The 11,018-nt window shown below is 44.7% G+C and overlaps 1 protein-coding gene across 12 annotated transcripts in view; it reads left to right on the top strand.

Moving 5' to 3' along the window:
- Positions 1–435: 435 nt before the first annotated feature.
- The window catches only part of nav1b (neuron navigator 1b), a 128,730-nt gene continuing 118,147 nt past the window's right edge, over positions 436–11,018 (top strand). For 5 of the 12 annotated variants that reach the window (XM_065026622.1, XM_065026598.1, XM_065026592.1 and 2 more), the window contains exon 1: positions 437–923. The gene's annotated coding sequence lies outside the window, so the exon portion shown is untranslated. Of the gene's footprint in view, positions 924–11,018 lie in introns of all 12 variants that reach the window. The other 7 variants (XM_065026614.1, XM_065026609.1, XM_065026601.1 and 4 more) reach the window with 3 other exon arrangements.

Here is an 11,018-nt window from a genome sequence, read left to right as displayed (position 1 = left end):
CCACTTTAATAACTAATTGTGACTAATACAATTTGATTTGATTTGATGATTATCTATGATTTATTGTCTCTCAATAGCCAGCCTCCTCCTTCTTGAATCTTGTACTTTATGTTGCAGTTCTTACAATAAAACACATAAAGCTTTGCACATACATCACTGTATCCAATAACCATAATATACACTATAATCAATGGCAATGACACATGACTATGTGCTAAGTAGCCATGTCTCATTCTAACGCCCCTTGTTTTTCTGCTTAGTCATACCTATACTGTTTATGGATCTCACTCAGTACTTCCCGTAAGGCAAACAAAGATACTATACTGATAATTTTCCTCCTATCGAAGAGGCTGAGAAAAGGTGAAACTGGTGGGGAGTAGAGGCAGGCTTATACAAGGAAATGGGAACATCAGGCTGTAGAGAGTCCCTGAGTGGTGCTTGGTCTGTCTGCCTCCTCCAGCCTCCTCACTCTCATAGGAAGAGACATGCTATACTGAAGAAGCCTATAAATAGCTAGGACCCTGGACCAACACTAGCCCACTGTCTGTTTGTCCTGTGGACATCCGCTCCGGCTTGTAGTGTGTAGGCTACTTGTGATTGTGTGTGTGTGTGTGTGTGCATGTGGGGTGGGGGGTAAGTTTGAGCTTTGTGTGTGTGTGTGTGTGTGTGTGTGAGAGAGAGGAAGCCAGTGGAAAAGGAACTTCATGCTCTAAGGTCCATTGTTACATTGTGAAGAGGAAGAGTTGTGATTACTCATTGGATTATTTTTTATTCAAAAAACATTTTTAAACCTTTATGTATCCAGGAAAACCCTATTGAGGACAGATGAGAGAGACCTGAGTGGGGGTGCCGATCTGCTCAAGTCCAGTCTAATTACATGGAGCCCAGAAGATCTTGACTGGTAACCAGGAGTCTTCTTTCTGGTGAGTGTCTCCCTCTGGCATTATTTTGTAAAGCAGCTTTGCCAAGATAACCTCTCATGTACGGAAGGCAGAGCTAGCTTAGAGCTCAGGGAGGTTAGCTTCAAGACAATGTGCTTGGCACTGGATTGCAGTGACCATGATTGTTTTTTCAATGTAGTTTTGATTTGATATTTGCTTCATTGTAGCGATTGACGTTAGTTGAACAAGGTGTTAGTTGGACAAGTTTTGGTATGGGTTATTTGCCATCTTAGGTGGTTTCAAAATTGTATAGAGACTATTTAAATTATCTGTAGTTTATTAATGCATGCAGTCCAAAGATAGCTATTACTGCCATGTGTTAATAATCTAATAATAATCTAACATGGAATTAAATATGCATTCCACTCTAATAGATATTTTAATATCTTAAACTCAAAACATTAAGAGCATTGATATAGGCCTATCTGCCATTATTTTATGATCACTGATAATGACTCCAGTGCAGGACGTGATGATCATGTGCATGCGGGCTGTTTAGTCAGAAGGTTATAGTCTTCCTCTGTTAGGACATCTCGGCAATCAGCTGACCCTTCCTCCCAACACATACCGTACTTTTAAACAAGACGGCTTTTGTTCCCTCGGGAACATATGGTCTGCTTCAACTAAGGTTTCAATTCTGCATGTCCAAAGTTGTCTTTCAATGTTAGGTGTTTAAAATAACAAATGAACGTGTTCTTTAAAAAAAAAAATGTATGACTTAACTACGCGCTCACATAGGCTATTTGTAATGATAATGTCATGAAGAGATAATTGGTCTAAATAAGGAAATCCATTTTAGGATACATTTCCATCAATGCATGCAATTGTCCTCAATCTGCGGAGCCAATAATAACACTGTTAGATTCATTTCTGTGGGGAAATTAGATCATTTAGTTGATTTCAGAAGCGGTCGTTGACAGACTTGTATAGTGCTGCATGGAGGACCCTCTCTCATTCAATAGTCGGGTTAGCTGACAACGTCACTTAAACGATGCAAATCATTCAGTGGGGCAGAAGGTCGTGTGTTGTTGTTATTCTAGATGGCCAGATAGCTAGCAACAATGACAAGAACCTGCCATGTGGAGAATCATAGGTGGCTCGTCTCAGCTAGTTTTATCTTATTCTTGATACAATGTCTTGTTTTAAGATGTTTTGGCTGTCTATGCTAATATGGCAAATAGCTAGCTAACCAACTGTAACGATGTATTTGAGGGACATCAAGAGCTCATTGTTTAAATGTGTTTATTTTTTATTTCACCTTTATTTAACCAGGTAAGCCAGTTGAGAACAAGTTCTCATTTACAACTACGACCTGGCCAAGATAAAGCAAAGCAGTGTGACAAAAACAACAACAGAGTTACACATAAACAGATGTACAGTCAATAACACATTAGAAAATAAATCTGTGGTTACATCACCCTATGAACAGAATCTTGGGAGAGGTGAGTGCAGGCAGGGTGCTGTAACCCCAGATAAAGCGGGGATAAAAGTTGAAGAATCCCAGGAAATGTTGCAGCTGCACCCTGGACGTAGGCTGGGGCCAATCCACCACCACTTTACATTTCCGGGATCCATCTGTACACTCCCTGCAGCGATGCTGTAACCCAGAAAGGGGATGGTGGAATTCGATGGAATTCACACTTCTCTGCTTTTACAAAAAGCTGGTTCTCCAGGAGGTGTTAGTGAACCTGCCAGACATGGAGCACATATTCCTGGGCAGAGCGGGAGTTGATGAGGATGTCATCAAGGTAGACGAGGACGAACCGGTTCAACATGTCGCGGAGAACATCATTAACCAGAGCTTGGAACACAGTAGGGGCGTTGGTAAGGCCAAATGGCATGACCACTGGCCATGTTAAAGGCAGTCTTCCACTCGTCCCCTTCCCGAATCCGCACCAGCTGGTAGGCATTCCATAGGTCCAGCTTGGAGAACACGGTGGCCCCCTGGAGCGGCTCGAAGGTTGAGGAGATGAGGGGTAGCGGGTAGCGGCTCTTCACCGTGATGTCATTGAGACCCCAGTAGTCTATGCACGGGCGCATTTTGTCCTTCTTCTCCACAAAGAACCCTGCGCCGGTGGGGAGGCAGAAGGACAGATGAACTCTACAGCTAGGGAGTCCTCAAATGTAGGTCTCCATAGCCTTGGCGTCCGTACCCAACAGAGAGTACAGTTGTCCCCGTGGCAGAGTGGTGCCTGGGGGAATGGCAATCCTGCAGTCATATGGTCGGTGCGGCGAAAGTGAAGTGGCCTGGGCCTGACTGAACACCTCCTAGAGATCACGGTACACTGCGTGAATGGCGGAGACGTCCGGGGCAACTTCCAAGCACCCAGGAAGACGTCCCGGGGCAGGCTGCACTGACTTCAGGCAATGGACATGGCAGAACGGGCTCCAGCCCATGATGGCACCAGCAGACAATGCGAGGATTGTGTCGCTGGAGCCCGGGAGAATCCCAATACCACAGGAACTCGAGGAGACTTCATGAGTAGAAATTGGATCGTCTCGCTGTGGTTCCCTGACACACGTAGGTTGATGGGGGGGGGTATTGTGGGTCACCCGGCCTAAAGAGCACCCGTACAGTGCTCTAACGTCCATGGGAATGGAGAGGGGCTGAGTGGGGACGTCCAGCTTGGAAGCCAGGATAGCGTCCATAAAGCTCAAGAGTCAATGAGTACCCAGAGAGTTTTTGACTGATTCCACCACAGCAAAATAGCATGAAAAGGGATGTGAGCAAGGGGAGAGGAAAAGTATGGCCCACCAGAGTACTCTCTCCTACCGGTGAGCCTGATCTTTAAGTGGACAGGTCGAGACGAAATGACCAGTAGTCCTGCAATACAGGCAACTCTTAGTGTGAAACCTGTATAGCCATTCACCTGGAGACAGCCTAGCTCTGCCTAGTTACATAGGCTCGGGAAAAGGTGAATTGGCAGTCTACCGAGACTCTCGAGGGAACTCGGGTAGCCTTGGGTTCTCTTGGCAACGGAGCCGTCAGGGACTTCCGGGATGCCTCGGAGGAGAGGTGGAACCCTTGGATGGGCGAGTGAAATCGAATCTCCTCTCCTTTCTTCGTTCTCGTAGTCGCCCATTGATCCGAACGGTCAAGGTGATGAGCAAGTCGAGATACATTGGTAGTTTCAGGGCTGCAAGCTCATCCTTTACTTCCTCCAATACTCCGTGCAGGAACATGTCGAACAGCACTTCCGGGTTCCAGGCACTCTCAGCTGCTAATGCTTGGAAATCCACTGCATAGTCTGCCACACTGCGGTAGTCTTGCAGAAGCTGGCCCTCCCGGACATCAGCGCCCGACAGTTTCCAAACTCTCCATCAAAGCATTCTGGGGGAGGTAAGCTGGGTTCTCTGGAAACCGGGGTGACTGGGGAGGCAGCACTGCTAACAGCCCGGTTACTGAAGGGCTGGGAGGTTACCCTCATGGTAGGCTGCCTAACAGACAACCCACAGAATTGCTCCAGCAATGTGTTCAACACTTGGTCATGGCGTTCGGCCAAGGTCTGGAAACCTTCCATAAGAACATAAGAAACTCCTCGTACCTTCCGATGGTGGCTCCTTGGGAGGAGATGGTCCGAGTCTGCGGAGCTGGTCCGAGTCTGCTAGGTCAGTCATGGCCAGTTCGTACTATCACGTTTCAGGGAGGTCCCAGATGCAGTCAGTGTCGAAGTAACAAAAGTATATTACTAGTACAGGGACAGGCAAAAGGACAGGCAGAGGTCAGTAAACCAGATAGGTTGCAAAACATCCAGAACGGCAGTCAGGCTCAGGGTTAGGGCAGGCTGGGGAAGATTGGCGACACCTGAAGGGGGATGGAGACAAGCACAAAGACAGGTGAAACAGATCAGATACTAAATATAGTTGACATGTTCTCAAAAGTCTAAGCCAACCCTGTCTGTTTTGCCACATAGCTGCTTACACGTGGGTTCCGTTGCTAAGCAACCAACCCGTCTATTGTCCAGCAACTCTATTGCGTCATAGCTCAACTTTGTGTAGTCAGCGGGTTATTCATTAGTGCATACGTAGCAAAACATTTACAAAGGAAAAGGTTTCACAATAAAAACAACCGTTTCTAATTGGACACATTTAGGTAGTCTCTCCCAGTTTGGACCCATTTCCTTCCGTTTAGTTCCTACTGAATACACCTCAGCCGAATAGAGCAGTGGTTCCCAAACGTTTTGTAGACCCGTACATACCTCTTCAAACATTCAACCTCCAGCTGCATACCCCCTCTGGCACCAGGGTCAGCGCACTCTCAAATGTTGTTTTTTGCCATCATTGTAAGCCTGCCACACACACACTATACGATACATTTATTAAACATAAGAATGAGTTTTTGTCACAACCCGGGTCATGGAAAGTGATAAAGAGCTCTTATAGGACCAGGGCACAAATAATAATATAGTAATAATACATTTAGCTCTTTATTTAGCCATCTTACATATAAAACCTTATTTGTTCATCAAAAAGTGTGAATAAATTACCACAGGTTAACGAGAAGGGTGTGCTTGAAAGGATGCACATAACTCTGCAATGTTGGGTTGTATTGGAGAGAGTCTCAGTCTTAAATAATTTTCCACACACAGTCTGTGCCTGTATCTAGTTTTCATGCTAGTGAGGGCTGAGAATCCATTCTCACATAGGTATGTGGTTGCAAATGGCATCAGTGTCTTAACAGCGCGATTTGCCAAGGCAAGAAACTCTGAGTGCAGCCCTATCCAGAAATTTGGCAGTGGCTTTTGATTAAGTTACATTTTCACAGAACTGCTTGTTGCAATTTTCAATGAGGCTCTCTGGTTTAGATATTGGTAAGTGGAGGCAGGGCATGAAAGGGATAACGAATCAAGTTGTTTTTGTTGTCTGTTTCGGGAAAGTACCTGCGTAATTGCGCACCCAGCTCACTCAGGTGCTTCGCTATATCACATTTGACATTGTCCGTAAGCTTGAGTTAATTTGCACACAAAAAAATCATACAATGACGGAAAGACCTGTGTGTTGTCCTGGTTAATGCAGACAGAAAAGAGCTCCAACTTTTCTGAAGAAAAATGTGTCAACACTTTGATAACCACTTCTGTATGTTGTAAAAGCGTTACATGGTCGCTGCCCATATCATTGCATAATGCAGAAAATACACGAGAGTACACCACGAGATATACCACTCCACTATGTCCTCCTGTCAATCCTCTCATGTTGTTCTGGTTTCCAGAAGAGGATGTATTCCTTAATTGACCCCCCCATAAACTTAACGGCCACGTCTGTTGACTCATCCATCTGTATAGAATTCACTGGCTTGTATGCAAAGTATTAATTGTTTAAAACAATCTCCTGCCATGTCACTGATGCATTGTGTAACAGTGTTGTTTGATGAAGGCATTGTCTGTATAGTTTCTTTTGGCCTTTTCTCCCCAGCATTGTCCCAGCCATATTAACAGCAGCAGGAACAATTAAGTCCTTCACAATCATATGAGGCTTGCCTGTCCTAGCCACTCAGTAGCTCACCATATAAGACACTTCTAGCCCCCTTTTATTAATGGTATCTTTTCCTTTTATACACGTCTTGTACCCGAAAATCGTCTTTATTCTTGCTCTAAAAACTCCAGTGGCTTATTTCAAATGGTCATGTTTCGTTTCTAAATGTCTGCGCAAGAGTGAAGGTTTCCCGCGAGAGAGTAACGGTTAATGTGATTGGATGTTAATTATCTGAGAGGCTACCGGCATTTGGGCTCCCAAGTGACGCAGCGGTCTAGGCACTGCATCTCTGTGCATGGGGCGTCACTGCAGTCCCTGGTTCGAATCCAGGCTGCATCACGTCTGGCTTTGATTGGGAGTCCCATAGGGCGGCGCACAAGTTGGCCGGGGGTAGGCCGTCATTGTAAAGAAGAATTTGTTCTGAACTGACTTGCCTAGTTGTGTTGTTATTTTGCTGAACACTAGAGGGTTTAATTTAAATTTTTGGCAGTGAAACGCACACCTCAGTTTGGGAATACCTGGAATAGAGGATATGATGATGGCTGTTTTTGCTGCAGTGTGGTGTGGCGGGTGTGGAGAGAAGCAGTTTCACTCTCAGACCAGCAGAGGGCCCCTTCTGCTTTGTGAGAGGACAAAAGCTGCCCTTTGAACATCACTGCCTCTTGAGACACACCCTCTTTCTCTCTCTCGAAGGTTAAAAGGACTAGAAATCCATTGGTTAAGGGGGGCCTTTGTCAATCCAGATAAGATGACAGGACTCTTACTTTGATATAGACACAAGGCATAGACGGCATACAGCATGACATAATAGGAGTTAGCGTCAAAGTATGACACGGTCTTTTACTTTTAACCTTGCTGTGGAAGACAGTAATGACACTACTTCCACTATATTGCGACCATTGTCTTTCAATTCTTACAAGGTGACTGTTTGAGTTAGTTGTTTTGAATACTAAAGGTCGTTTTACGGCTAGTGTCAGCAGGTGAAGGTGTGACAGTGATAGAACACCTTTCTGTGTCTCAGCACAGTAGGTGCTTTTGATGAGTGTCGTTTATTCTGAGTTTGGTAGCCTACCAAGTCTGTTTCCTTCCTGTGCTGTGCCTGTAAACACAACTCGATTTGATCAAGGCAACTCGTTAGCCCTACAAGATTGGAGGTGTGAATGTGCCTGCCTGTGTGTGTGTGTGTGTGTGTGTTAGTGTGCGTCGGGGTGTGTGTGTGTGTGTGTGTGTGTGTGTGTGTGTGTGTGTGTGTGTGTTAGTGTGCGTCGGGTGTGTGTGTGTGCGTGGATGCTTGTTCACATACATGGGTGAAATACAGTAGGTTGGCTATCATGTAAAAGCAAGAAGAGTCGTGGCTATACTTTCTCACTTGTCCTCCATTTTGAGGTTGAAGCATTGTCTCCCAGCATGAGTACTCCCCCTTATAGCTTTGACTCTAATCACTGCTCTTGTCCTGACTCACTTCTCCTCCAAAGCAGAAGAGGAAGAGGAGCCCAGTAATTACCGCAGCATCTCTAACGCTGTCATTTATCCTCCTTCGAAGTTAGTCAACCCACAAAGCAGTCGATTTTCATGTAGACAATGCTTGTTCTCTCTGATAAAGATTTGGCCTTTAGCCATTTAACTATCTGACCCACTTTCTGATCAACTTCGCCACAATACTGTATGTCTGTTCTGTGATTGCTCACAATGACACCTATGATACTGAGTTAAGTATATGCTAACCATAACATCCTACTTTTTGTGTGTGACAAAACCTGTTCTGTAATGTGTTTTTTTTCCCACCCATGATTCAGTATTTTTCCATGATTCCGTGATTCACTCTCAAACATTCCCCTCTAAGACACCGTGTGGCATGTAGATCCCCCCCTCCCTCCAGTGCTGAATATGACATGGTGTGGTACAGTACGCCTTTGTTGCCACTATATCACTGCCTCTGAAAATGACTCCTTGCGCTGACGCCTCATAGTCACCCCATTTGGCCCAAATTCAAAGTGAGGGCCGTGATGATGAGTGTGTGCCCAGCGGGCAGCAAAATACAAACATACAGCGACAATGAGAATCAGCCCTGCCTCCGTTCACTCCGCTCTGCTGGCTCTTTCAGTGACTCCGGACTCACAGAGGAGTAAGTGCCTCTGTGGCTGACAGGGCTTTCAGTCACAGGTGAAAATGGACACAGACCACATCTAAGAGCATATTTCCCTAGCAGGTAAAACTTTGCATTCCTTTGCTGTAGGCTAATGTACTGTGTATTAGAGAGTAGATTGTTAAAAGCTGGACCGGGGCCAGCGGGTCCATTTGCAGAGAGTAGGGAAGCTTTGCTGCAGAGTGTACTGTAGGTACAAACTGCAGCAGGGAAATTGTCGGGACGGAGCATTGTTTACGCAGGCAGAAGAAGGACATCCTCGTAGTGTATGTTCCTGACTGCTGTACCACTGGGTCGAGGTGACTGCAGTGTTTTCAGATGACCCGTATTGACCGAGGCGTTAGTGGAGTAACGGGGTCATTAGTGAGGACACACTGGATTGAAGTGCAGTGTTAGATCATTAGAGGCTGGTGCGTCCATTAGCTGTTGGGATGATGGAGAGAGAGGCATTGGTGAGGCACACCTGAAGAGTGTCTCTCACGTCAGTGTGTTGTCAGCTGTCTGCACCTCTAAGGGTCACAGCTACCCTGCACCTGACTGACAGGTTAGTTCAGAACCAATATTTCAGGTGCTAAAGTGGAGGTAAGTTTAAGGTGTTGTTTTGTCTGATATTTCTGATATTACTGCATAAGGTCTTCTCTGAGTTTGTGAGGCTTTGAAAAGCAGCAGATGTTGCTATTATGTAGAGCTTAGCAAAATACCACTGCCTTGGAGGCATGGACATGACACAACATCCTGAACCTAGACCTAAAGTATGTGTCAATATAGGCTTGAGCGATATTACCATAGCATATTCAATGACAGCCATCTTCGATGGGGACGACATCGTGATGTGACAGACGATGGTTTAGCCTATTTGAACTTGACTGGCACCCTGCAGTAAAGAAAGGAGTCTCTCTCTCTCTCGGACTTCAGGCTAAACCTATCATTTAATTTTTTTTTTTAAAAAACAGACACTCCTTAACTATCTTGTGTTTAGTTGTTTTAAAAAGACAGCCTATATTCCCTTCTCTCTCCATTTGATATGCAATGTGAATATGAAGGCTATGGCTCATCGTTTTATGCATGGCTTTCTCCCGATCAAAAACCATGAATGTAACGGAGTTCCATCTCAAAAAGTTATTTGAATAACCTAAAAATGTAAGGTAGCCAGGGGATTAATAACGAGAGAGAACAAACAATATCAGTAGCCTATAGAAAAATAGAATGACAAGTTGAATACATTTGAAGCTTATTAAGAAAGAAATTATCCATGCGGGTAATGGTTAATAAGCTATCCTCATTCCTCAATGCTGGCCTAACATAACAGCTTAAAAAAACGAGTTCAAGCTATGAACAATAGCTTTGAAGGCTGAAACGTCAATCTTTTAAACTTGCATAATAAAAACCGTCATTTTGAATGGTGAGCGAGCGTTGCGCCTTTTCTTTACCAACGATGCTTACAGATTTTTAGGTTGCACCTTGACTCACGTTGGTTCATCGCCCTATACTTCTTTCCAGTAGCTTATTTCTCAAATATTCTAGCCCAGAAAGGTGTTCTCCTGAAGTTGTGGCTTTCAAAAATAACAAGAATGAAAGTCTATAATCCATGTCTAGGCAAAGACTACTCTCAAGCACAGCTTTATTATAGATAGAACAATAACATTATTATTTTTCTATTATTTTAGGAGGCAATTATTATCCAGGGAAGACGGTAGACTGCTTTTATCCAGCCCATGATGTCACTATGGTTCCTCATCAGTCACTGCTCCATCGCAGGCAGGCAGACAGACAGACAGACAGACAGACAGACATACAGGCAGGCAGGCAGGCAGGCAGGCAGGCAGGCAGACAGACAGACAGACAGACAGACAGGCAGGCAGGCAGGCAGGCAGGCAGGCAGGCAGGCAGGCAGGCAGACAGACAGACAGACAGACAGACAGACAGACAGACAACAACATTATCTTTCATCATGATTCATCCAGTTGCATCCGATCTTCGCGCTATTGTGCTATAGTGTTTTTGGAGAAAACACTACAGGGTTGGCCAATAGGGGGCGATATCATCATACCAGTGTGCCCAGTGAGTCAGCTCTATTTGGCCTGACTAGGAAAATGTATAACTTTCGATTTTAGTATCAACTTTAAAATGCTTCCCTCCCTGTGAGACCTATTATAAATACAGTATGATGAATTAGGCCATGAAGAAAAAAAGAGGGAGGATGCAAACTGCTGATAGTAAGCAGAATAGAGCTATGATTCCACATGTATTTTAGAATAACACATATTATTTCAATTTGGACATGAAGAATGGGGAGGAGGATTGAGCCAAATCTACTCCATTACATAAATGATGCTCTGTTCTCTTTCAGTCCTGGATTCACTTTAGGGTTCTGTTGTAAGTCATTATGTATATGAAATCTTTCCTGGACTACAGACTTGAGGACTAATCTAAAATACACACACACACACACACACGCG

The sequence above is a fragment of the Oncorhynchus nerka genome, linkage group LG2 (genome assembly GCF_034236695.1).
Source record: "Oncorhynchus nerka isolate Pitt River linkage group LG2, Oner_Uvic_2.0, whole genome shotgun sequence".
NCBI lineage: Eukaryota > Metazoa > Chordata > Actinopteri > Salmoniformes > Salmonidae > Oncorhynchus > Oncorhynchus nerka.
This window is presented reverse-complemented; position numbering and strand designations above follow the sequence as displayed.